This window comes from Suricata suricatta, chromosome 16 (assembly GCF_006229205.1).
Source record: "Suricata suricatta isolate VVHF042 chromosome 16, meerkat_22Aug2017_6uvM2_HiC, whole genome shotgun sequence".
Lineage (NCBI taxonomy): Eukaryota > Metazoa > Chordata > Mammalia > Carnivora > Herpestidae > Suricata > Suricata suricatta.
In genome coordinates this window covers 55,460,935-55,471,542 of record NC_043715.1, presented here as the reverse complement: position 1 = coordinate 55,471,542, position 10,608 = coordinate 55,460,935, and the positions used below count along the sequence as shown (strand labels likewise).

Sequence of the window (10,608 nt, the reverse complement as noted above, 5' to 3'; positions counted from 1 at the left end):
GCTCTCACGGTCCATGGGTTTGAGGCCTGGGTTGGGCTCTGTGCCGACAGCTCAACTTGGAACCTGGAGCCTGGAGCCTGGAGCCTGCTTCAGATTCTGTCTCCCCCGCTAGCACTCTGTCTCTCTCTCTCAAAAATGAATAAACATTAAAAGAAAAAAAGTGGGGTGCCTGGGTGGCACAGTCAGTTAAGCATCGGACTTCAGCTTAGGTCACGAACTCACAGTCTGTGGGTTCGAGCCCCACATCGGGCTCTGTGCTGACAGCTCAGAGCCTGGACCCTGCTTCAGATTCTTTGTCTCCCTCTCTCTCTCTGCCCCTCCCCTGCTTACTCTCTGTCTCTCTCTCTCTCTCTCTCTCTCAAAATAAAATAAAGACATAAAAATATGTTAAAAAATATAAAAGAAAAAAAGAGTCACATGCCTAACCAATTGAGTCATCCAGGCATCCCCACTTTATTTATTTATTCATTCATTCATTTTAACTTTATTTATTTACTTTTAGAAATCTCTGCCCCCAACGTGGGGCTCAAACTCATGATCTCCGAGATCAAGAGTCGCATGCTTTTCTGACTGAGCCAGCCAGGTGCCCCAACATTTTACTTTAGATTGGTAGTATTTCATTTAAAATACACAAATAAATAAATAAAGGACTTTAAATATATGTTAATTTTTTGAGAGAAAAGGAGACTGTGAGTGGGGAAGGGGCAGAGAGAGAGGGAGGCACAGATTCCGAAACAGGCTCCAGGCTCCCAGCTGTCAGCACAGAGCTGGATGTGGGGCTCGAGCCCACAAACTGTGAGATCAAGACCTGAGTCAGAGTTGGACACCTCACTGACTGAGCCACTCAGGCGCCCTGTATTTAATTTGTTAATTTTGATTTTTAAAACTTCTGGTTTTTAAAATTTTTTTTAAATATTTATTTTTGAGAGAGAGTGAGCAGGGGAGGAGCAGAGAGAGAGGGGACATAGGATCCGAAGTGAGTTCTGTGCTGACTGCAGAGAGCCCAACAAGGGGCTCGAACCAACAAACCATGATATCATGACCTGAGCCGAAGCCAGATGCTTAACTGACTGAGCCGCCCAGTTGTCCCTAAAAGCTTCCCTTTATGTGTGAAGATTCATTCTGTATGTCAACGCCAGTCAAGAATAAAGCTGTAGAGGGGTGTCTGGTTGGCTCAGCCTGTGTGATTCCTAACCTGGGGGTTGAGGATTTGAGCCCCACATTGGGTGAAGAGATTACTCAAAACAATAAAAGAATAAGCCTTTAGAGATGCTAATGAAATTTAGGTGCATTACAGATGGCAGTGTACTACTAAAGGACTCCGCCCTGTAACCAAGTTTGGGTTTAATGAGTGCAAAATTGGCTCCGTATTAGGATGTTTACAGAAAGACTCATTGGCTTTTATGCCAGGACCAAAGTGCAATGTCCTATATTATAGTAATTGAACAGTAATGTCACAGAATTAAACAATTTATGCCATGCTCTTAACTATGGCATAATTATTATTTAATAAATAATAAAATGTAAAGCAATGAAATTGTTACTATTTTCTGATCACATACTTTTCAAACCTCAGTTAAGTGAGAATATTAGGAATGAGATTCGTGAAACTCGTGCGTGGTATTAAAGTCAAAGAGAAATGTACATTGAGTTTGGGATATCACAGTATTTTTCATCCAGAGAAAATCTCACAGGACACAGTTGAGCCTAACCACCACTGTCTGAAACACAAATCCTAAATGACCTTTCTTCAAATGCAGTTTTCCTAACCTCAAGAGGGAAAACTCTCTTACCATTTTCATTGGAAATGGATGTTTTCAGTGGGGCAGGATTAATTCCCTTGAACTGTGTCATAACCCACGTTAGAGAAATTCTGTTCTAGCAATGGCCATCCGGACATACTTTTTCTGCCAAGGATTAGGTGATTCCTGTGGACCCATCTTACTTTTCATTACAAGCGTGGCATATTATAGTTGCACGTCTAATAAACCTAAATTTTTAGTCTTGGATTTCTGTACGGGGTACGGAACAGAAGGCGGGTTTGAGAACTGTAATCCTAATGCAACCTAAAAAGCAGATTCCATAATCACGGGGCTCAAACACCAACAAACACTGTGAGTAAGGGTTGCATTAGGTGCGTTAGGAATCATAAAGGTTTGGGGCACCGGGCCGGCTGGCTCCATCGGTAGAGCACGTGACTCTTGATCTCAGGGTTGTGAGTTGAGTCCCACATCGGGTGCAGAGCCTACTTAAAAAAAAAAAAGACTCACCAGGGAGTGGTGTGGGTCCGTTTTCCTTACCAGCTCAGCCCAGGCCTTAGGAATCTTCCTCATCCCCGGGTAGCTTTGGAACCAGAGCAGCGCCACCCAGAAGTGGGCATTCCTCTTCTGACATCATCACTGACCCAGGTTCCTTTCCTCAGGGACTCTGCTCTTCACCCTGAAATAGAAAACCGTTACTTGAATGCTTTCAGCGGCCAGGCTGGTGGGCCAAGTGTGAAGGTTGCAACAGCCATTGCTGGTGTGTGTGTTTCCGGGGTGGGGGGTTGGAGTGGGGTGAGCAGCCATGCCAGGAGCTGTGGGTTTGCGGTCCTGTGCCCTCACCTCCCCTTGGCCCTACAGTTCCCATTCCACATGTACTGGCAGTGGCAGTGAAGACTTGGAGACCTGGGAATGTTTCCGAAAAAAAGTTCTTCCTAGTTGCCAATTGCCAAAGACAATTAGAACCTTCTGGTGTGTATCCCTGAAGAGTCCTTTGGAGCGTGCGTGAGCAGTGCTTTCTGTTCCGGGACCCCCGCAGGCGGACAGGAAGGAAGCAGGAAAGGCTGTCCTCCCACAGATGAGGAACTGGCGGTGAGGCACGTGTGTCTTGCTGGATCCTCTGCTTCCCGGAGATTTTCTGCCTAAAAACAGGTTTCTTACTGATTTTCAGAACACTGAGGTGCACCACTTTCAAGTTATAAGCAGAAATATGAAATCCGAGGGGCGCCTGGGTGGTCAGTCAAACATCTGACTTTGGCTCAGGTCATGATCTCACCGATCGTGAGTTCAAGCCCCATGTCAGGCTCTGTGCTGACAACTCAGAACCTGGAGCTGCTTCAGAATCTGTGCCTCCCTCTGCCACTCAGCCCTTCTCCCACTCATGGTCTGTCTCTCTCTCTCAAAAATATAAAAAACATAAAAAATTAAAAAAAAGAAATATGGAATCTGACAAAGTACCTGATAAGGATATTCAATGAAATACAAGTAAAAGGAAGCATATGAAACCACTAATGTGCATTAGAAATTATTGGCTATGTGTGCCCTACTCAGTGACAATTAAGTTAAAAGTTAGATGACATGGAGTTTTTGTAGGAAAGTGTAATTGAGGAATATTGACTCCAGTAACGACAGGGAGCCTACATAGAATGTTATACACAGAAGATATATCTTTATAAATAAACTGATAAAAACACCTTTATCACGTGGTTTGATAGGTGGATTCTACCATTTTTAAAACAAGAGATAACTGAATTCTCCTTTTGCAATTCAAGAGCTTTGAAGAATTACCAGAGTCTTCTACACTTATATTTGCTCATTTTCTGTAACAAGTACTCATTACTTTAGTGATTAGTGAAGAAACGTAAAATATGCATATCAACCAACCATTGGTATTTCCAACTAACCATTCTAAAAATATGACCCAGGGGCCCCCGGGTGGCTCAGTCAGTTGAGCATCATGTCTCTGGGTTTTAGCTCAGGTCGTGATCTCATGGTTGTGGGGCGAAGCCCTGCATTGAACTGTGTGCTGACAGCTCAGAGACTGGAACCCGCTTTGGATTCTGTGTCTCCTCTCTATGTTCCTCCACCTCTCATGCCGCCCCCTCAAAAGTAAATAAACATTTTTAAAAAAAAATATGTTCTTCTCTGCTCCTGCCTTACCCCAAGGTGAAATTTGAAATGGATAATAGAAGACTGTGAAAAGTTTGAGAAACTTTGAAGTTGTTTTAAGGGTACTTAGAAATGCATTTTATTGGGTTGCTCAGTTGGTTGAGCATCCACCTTTGGCTCAGGTCACAGGTAGTGAGTTCAAGCCCCACATCAGGCTCTCTGCAGTTCACTCAGAGCCTGTTTCAGATTCTGTCCCCTCTCTCTCTGCCCCTCCCCCACTTGTTGGTTGAAGGTGAGCTCTTTGCTTCCTATGGGACTCTTGTCAGACTGAATCCTTGCCAATCCAGGGCTTGAGACCCACAGGCTGATATTCCCGCTTTGAATCGGGTCGATCTAAGCTCTTTGAAAGGCCCCCAAAGCCTTGCTTATCACGTAGAAATTGTATATACAAGAGGGAAAATGGACTTGTGCATGCACATCTTAAGTCTGAAAGAAAAATCAGGAGATACCTTTGGTGGAAATTTTATGCCTTCTTCTGGGGAAATAGGTTCTACTTACATAAATGGTTTAGAGAAAAGCCATCAGCATGGGGGCAAAAACGCCTGAGGTTAGCTAGCAAGATATTGTAATAGGGATCATGAGTAACTTGATATATCACGTGCAGGAAATTGCTTTCCATCTGGTATCAATCAATCCACATTGATCACAAACTCCACTTGCCCCCCAGACCCTTTGCTTCTTACACATACAAGTTTATGATTACTGTCTGATTGTTTTTTCCATGTTCACATGTGTAAGAGCTTGTTTACCACGTGGGTAATATCTTGTGAACTCAATAAATACAGAAATGAAACCCCTGTTCAGGTCTCCTCCCAGACATTAGCCGCTCTTGTATTCAATTCTGCGTTGCTTTCTTGCCAGACAAGAGAGAACTCCAGACTCATGGTCTGTGACACCTTCTCGAGTGTCTGAATTAAATTTCCTTTTTCTGTGAGTCCCTTGGTTCACCGAGCATTCCTGGCTGCCTGGGCAGGGGTTAGTGACAGCTTAGGAAAAGTGACACCCCGGGGGTGCTGTGGCTGCCTAGCCTCAGTGCCAGTCATGCAGAGCCCAAAGCAGGCATGGTGGCTCCATTGAATGATCGGTGGTCAGAATTCAGGTTTTGGGGTTATTGCTTGTGTTCTAGTTGTTCGATCTTTCGTGTTGAAAACTGTAGATTTCCTGATTAAGGTGGGAGGGCTGGGACCTGGGGACACATTTCAGCTGCTGCTCCGGTGGTGAGGGCTTGTTGTCATAAGGGACTGAGCACTGTTTGATCGTGTGGGTGGTGACGGAGCCCAGCTCTGTGCTGGTGCAGAGGCAGTCACTGCGGGCCAGACCTTTGGTTCCAGGACACAGTTGACCTGGCTGCGGAGGCTCCCAACCCCTCCAGGCAGAAGGACTCCAGACTGTCACGCCTCACACTGCTGGCACCACCACCATGTCAGTTAGCAAACTCAGCCACACAGTTGTGACTATGCAAACAGTATCAGTTTACCCTTTCTGTATCATTTGCACTCCCACCGTTTTATCACCAAATCTCCTAAAACTGGGCCAACTGTCTGATTCTACCCCTGTCACGTCCTCCTCCTGGCCCATAAACTTGGCCAGGCCACTTGGTGATTGTAGCAGTCCTTAGGAGCGGATGTTCTCCTCTTGGCTGCTTCCAGGACAGGGGGGGAAGGGGAAAGGTCCTAGGACAGCATGGAGTTCTAAGGCTTGCCGCCTGCGGGGAGGGCATGCTTTAGGTGCTCTCAGCCCACACACTCTGAGTAACGTAGGACCCACCGGTCGGACGCAGCCTCAAAGACAACACCTGTGCAATACATACACTGCGTACACCCGTAAGATTCCTCTTCTCATGTGGAAACCGTTCATTGACATCCCTCCCCCTGAGAATAGGCTGACATACACCTTAGGCGTGGTCACAAGAGACTTTGCCACTATTTAAGGAACAACGTACTGGCCCCGGAAGGTATTCAAATCAGCCTCACTCACCCATCATGGTTGTTAGGAGTGAAGAAATGGTTCTAGACTTCTTCCTTGCAGGCCAGTGTAGCGTGTGCTTGGATTGATAACTCTGGCCAAGTGAAATGTATTAAGGTTTTAAAAACTAGTATTATTTCCTGTGCCTTATGATGCTTTGACGTCTTGGGGGCTTTCCTAATTCCAGAGACCCTGCCCCTCGCTGTGCAAGCTTACGCCTAGAGATCGCTAACAGCTGCCTCAGGTTCTACAGTTGACTTTGTAAACACACCAGCCACACCAGAGCCCAGAGCCCTAACCAACTCTCACATACCAAACCAATATTTACCCTTGCCCTAAATCACCCCTGGGGCAGGTACTGGACAAGTGGGGACCCCCTCTATTGCCCAGAGTCCACTGAAATTATTCAAACCGGTCAATTTTAAGTGGTTTGATTTGCCTCTCTTCCTTCTTCCAGAAAGCGCACTAAGTGCTCTGGGCGATGCTTTCCCTTTGCGGACTGCTGCTGCCCGGTACCTCCCCATGAGTCCTGTGTGGCGCGAAATGCTCCTTTTTCCTCAGGAGCTGTAAGTAGTAAGCTCTTTTTTCAAAGGCATTCGTTTCCATATCTGTCACCTCGATTAGAACAAATCCCTGATAGAATTTCAATATTAAGGTCAATGCAAACATTTAAGGAGAAAACCACCCAGCTCCCCAAAGGATGTCCTGATGGCTTACGAAATTTGTCCAGTTGGCTGAATCTGGGACTTTGAGGGCATTGCTGAGGTCAGGCTTCCCGGATCTGGCTGCATGGCGCCCTGATGATAGTAACCTTAATCAAGTGATTAATGAATTTGGTCTCAGCCTGTTCTCAGTGATTTGCCACTGTCCAATGGTGTGGTATACTCATGGGAAAATTTACCAGAAATTGACTACACAGAAATAAGGAGTCGGGGGGTACCTGGCTGGCTCAGTTGATAGAGCATGTGACTCTTCATCTTGGGGTTGTGGGTTTGAGTCCCATGTTGGGTGTAGAGATTACTTAAAAACAAAAACAAAAATAAATCTTAAAAAACTAATGATGCTTTGAAAGAAGGAGCTGATGCTCGTAGGATTTTGAGGTTTCTCTGCCTTGTGGACAGAGTCGTTGATAGATGTTATTATTCCTATTTTCCCAAAGATGTCTATATGCAAAACAGCCTTAGAAAATAGAAGGTTTCTCCTTTCGGGGGCATAGAACAGATTTGTTTGCCATGCAGAAAAATGAAGATAACGTCTCCAGGCCAAACTGGACAGTCTGAAGCTAGGGGCCAAAGGGAACCAGCACACATGTCAAGCTCGTGTTGCCCGTGGCATCACGAACAATAAAGCCCTTCTCTCTGATCTGAGTCTTGCGTCTTCTACCCACATCCATGACACCTTTGAAGACTAACTTGTTCACTTGCGATTTGGCTAAAGTTTTGGACTCTTTCTAGTTTCTGAAAGTGATCATGTGGTGATGGTATTCCCTGCCCCCCTTAATAGATTGTGCTATGCTACGAGAAGCCTCCCTCGGTCTCCACATCAGCATGAGTTTGGGTGTGCAGGTGGAGTATGGTTTGGGGGAAGTAAACTGATCACTATGAAAATGGTAAGGACTTAAAACATGGGGAGTGGGAGAGAGCAGATCGATCAGCGTGTGGGACATGGCATGAGTGGAAAGGGAAGAGCTGAGAGGTCTCATTGGCTTGGCAGCCCAGAAGCCACTGTGGAAGGAAAAAAGAAGGTCACCGTAAGAGTATGTAGAGTCATTTTCTACAGGGTATGCGGTGTCCCCTCTGTGCCATCTGAGCGTGTATGAAGTCCAAGGGCTCACTGAGGCTTTTTATAAAAGGCTTTTATGTTTATTTGTCTTGAGGGAGAGACACACAGAGCACAAGCAGGCGAGGGTCAGGGAGAGAAAGACACCGAGTCCGAAACAGCTCCAGGCTCCGAGCTGTCAGCACAGAGCCTGATGTGGGGCTTGAACTCACAAACCGCGAGATCATAACCTGAGCCAAAGTCAGACGCTTAACTGACTGAGCCACCCAGGCACTGCTCACTGAGGCTTTTTTAAAAAGCTTTTTATTTTTGTGAGATAATTGGCAGGGGAAGGGACTGAATGCTATACCTGGATTCACAGGTTTTTCAGGGAAAACCAAGTGAAGGATGGTGGAGATCCTGCCAATCCATGGGAACTGGCAAAAATTCCTGGAAAAACTTCGGACTTTCAAGACCACGGATCTGGTGTGGTCACACCTGGGGTTTCTAAAGCCTGAAGAGTTATGCAGGTGATGTTTGGGTTACATGAGGATTAACATCAGTGGAATAACTAGAATGTTCTTCCGAAGTGTAGGTGAGACATGGTGGAAGGAGGGGAGTGGGATGTGGGGGGGCCTGGAGAAAGTTGGGGCAATTTGGGGTGCAGGATGGTGGTAGTATTGGTGGGAGCAGAGGAAGGGCAGGGGCTGTGGCATCATTTTCTCTGTTGGTCCCCTACCTCACCCCTAAGAATCCTTCGAGTCTGCTCCATTGTTCGGTGGTGCCGGCGTGGAGTTAAATCGGCGGCGTCCAGCTGCCCACGGCCACAGTGTGCTTCAGATGACGGAGGACCCCGGCTTCCTCCGAGGGACCTAGACCTCGTGGCGGACTTAAGCTGGAGTCCATGCTTTCGTGCAACGCTGAGTCCATTTTCTACTTCTTGGGTAAACTGAGCCTCCTACTCTTTTCCCACCACCTACCGAGGAAGCTGTTTATCGACATCTGGGTAAATCAGAGACCTAAGTCAGGCGAGGGAACCCCGGACCCAGGACCCAGCGCAGGGTGCTTCTTGCACTTCCCTCCTCCCACGTTACGAAGTCAATCACATCATCACAGAGTGTTGGGGCGAGTCATAGAGGAGATGTGACCAATGGTTGACATGAGGGCTGGCCCTGGTGACCAGAGGCTTTTCACCCCTTCCCTTGTCCTTGGAATGTATGTTCCAACCTCTGCACTAGGAAGCACTCTCACGGATGCAGCCTTGAGGAGGCAGTGTGTCCTGGAGACCATCTGGGTGGGTGCATGAGCGAGCGAGGTCTCTGTGTAAGCTTTGAAGGTTCTGGCGGGTCGGGGCAGAGACTGCCTCACCTCCTGGTACCCGAGACAAACCTCACAGGCACGCTCTCCCTTGCTTATGCCTGCCACGTGCCACGCCGGAGTCGCCTGCCTTTTCTTCCATCCATCCTCACCCTCTGTGCACGGGGTCTGGTTTCAGATTCCAGCCAGGAAGCTCCTGAGGTTTCAAACCAACACAGAGAGATTCCTTGAGGTGCGGGCTCTTGGAAAAGATCAGAACATCATACTTTTAGATAGGGTGGGTGGAAAGAGCAGGGGTCCCAGGGAGGATGGAAGCTTTTGTCCAAGCCTACCCACCTGTTTCCACGGGTAGATATCTCCAGGAAAATTCCTTGTGGAATCTGGAGGGATCCTTAAGGGAGAACAGGATCCCTGCAGGAGACGAGTGTACCTGAGTGGTGTTCATCAGTCACCATCTGACGTCAGGTTTTCAAGGCTCAGCCTCTGTGTAGGGCCGGTCTGCAGAGTCACGTAGAGCCTGCAAAAGCGTCTGATCACAAGTGACAGAGAAGCTGTGGCCTCAGGAAGAAGTGCCCTACCCCGCGGGACACGGTGCTTCTGCGAGTGTGAGCGTGTGCGCCTTTCCTCAGCAGAAGACTGTTGACTGACCGTTTGAGCATCGTGGGAAGGTAGGTTTCTTTATTTTGAGTCTGTCAAAGAAGCAAGCGGGGCGCCTGGGCAGCTCAGTCGGTTTCAGCTCAGGTCATGGTCTCAGGGTTCCTGGGATCAGGCCCCGTGTCACTTGAGATTCTCTTTCTCTCCCTCTCTCTCTGCCCCTCCCTCCTCAAAATAAATAAATAAACTTTAAAAACTTTTTAAAAAGAACACTTAAAAAAAAAGAAAGAAGTCAGAAAAAACATCTTTTATCCACTTCAAAAAAATTTTTTTAATGTTTTATTTATTTTTGATACAGAGAGAGACAGAGCATGAGAGGGGGAGGGGCAGAGAGAGAAGGAGACACAGAACCGGAAGCAGGCTCCAGGCTCTGAGCTAGCTGTCAGCACAGAGCCCGACGTGGGGCTCGAACCCACAAACGTGAGATCTGACCTGAGCCGAAGCCGGAGGCTCAACCGACTGAGCCACCCAGGCGCCCCTCTTTTATCCACTTTCAAAGCGAGGATCGAGGGGAATGACATCAGTGACAACACAGGAGTAGAGGGTCTGGGAGCGTGCCCACTCTCAGAAACACTAACATCCTGGCAACACCTGTCATAATTAATCTTATAAAACCTTTTTTTCTTTTGCCTTGTTAGGTTTATCTGTCACTGGGCTTTTGTCTTACTGTAGGGTGTGAAGAATAAATGGAATTTTATTTTTCTTTGTGATAAGGAATATCAAGTTGTGAGGCGGGGCGCCTGGGTGGCTCAGTCGTTAAGTGTCCGGCTTCGGCTCAGGTCTTGATCTCACGGTTCGTGGGTTCGAGCCCCGTGTCGGGCTCTGTGCTGACAGCTCAGAGCCTGGAGCCTGCTTCGGATTCTGTGTCTCCCTCTCTCTCTGGCCCTCCCCGGCTCACACTATCTCTCTCTGTCTCTCAAAAAAAAAAAAAAGTTGTGAGGCAAAAAAATATTAATGATGCCACCTACTAGGGGGTTTTGTTGTT

At 47.2% G+C, this 10,608-nt stretch overlaps 1 long non-coding RNA gene across 1 annotated transcript; it reads left to right on the top strand.

Moving 5' to 3' along the window:
* Nucleotides 1–8,043: 8,043 nt before the first annotated feature.
* Nucleotides 8,044–9,193, top strand: LOC115280142. The gene is made up of 3 exons (XR_003903688.1): nt 8,044–8,247; nt 8,404–8,596; nt 9,148–9,193. It is a non-coding gene; the product is annotated as an uncharacterized LOC115280142 (long non-coding RNA).
* The last annotated feature ends 1,415 nt before the right edge of the window (nt 9,194–10,608 follow it).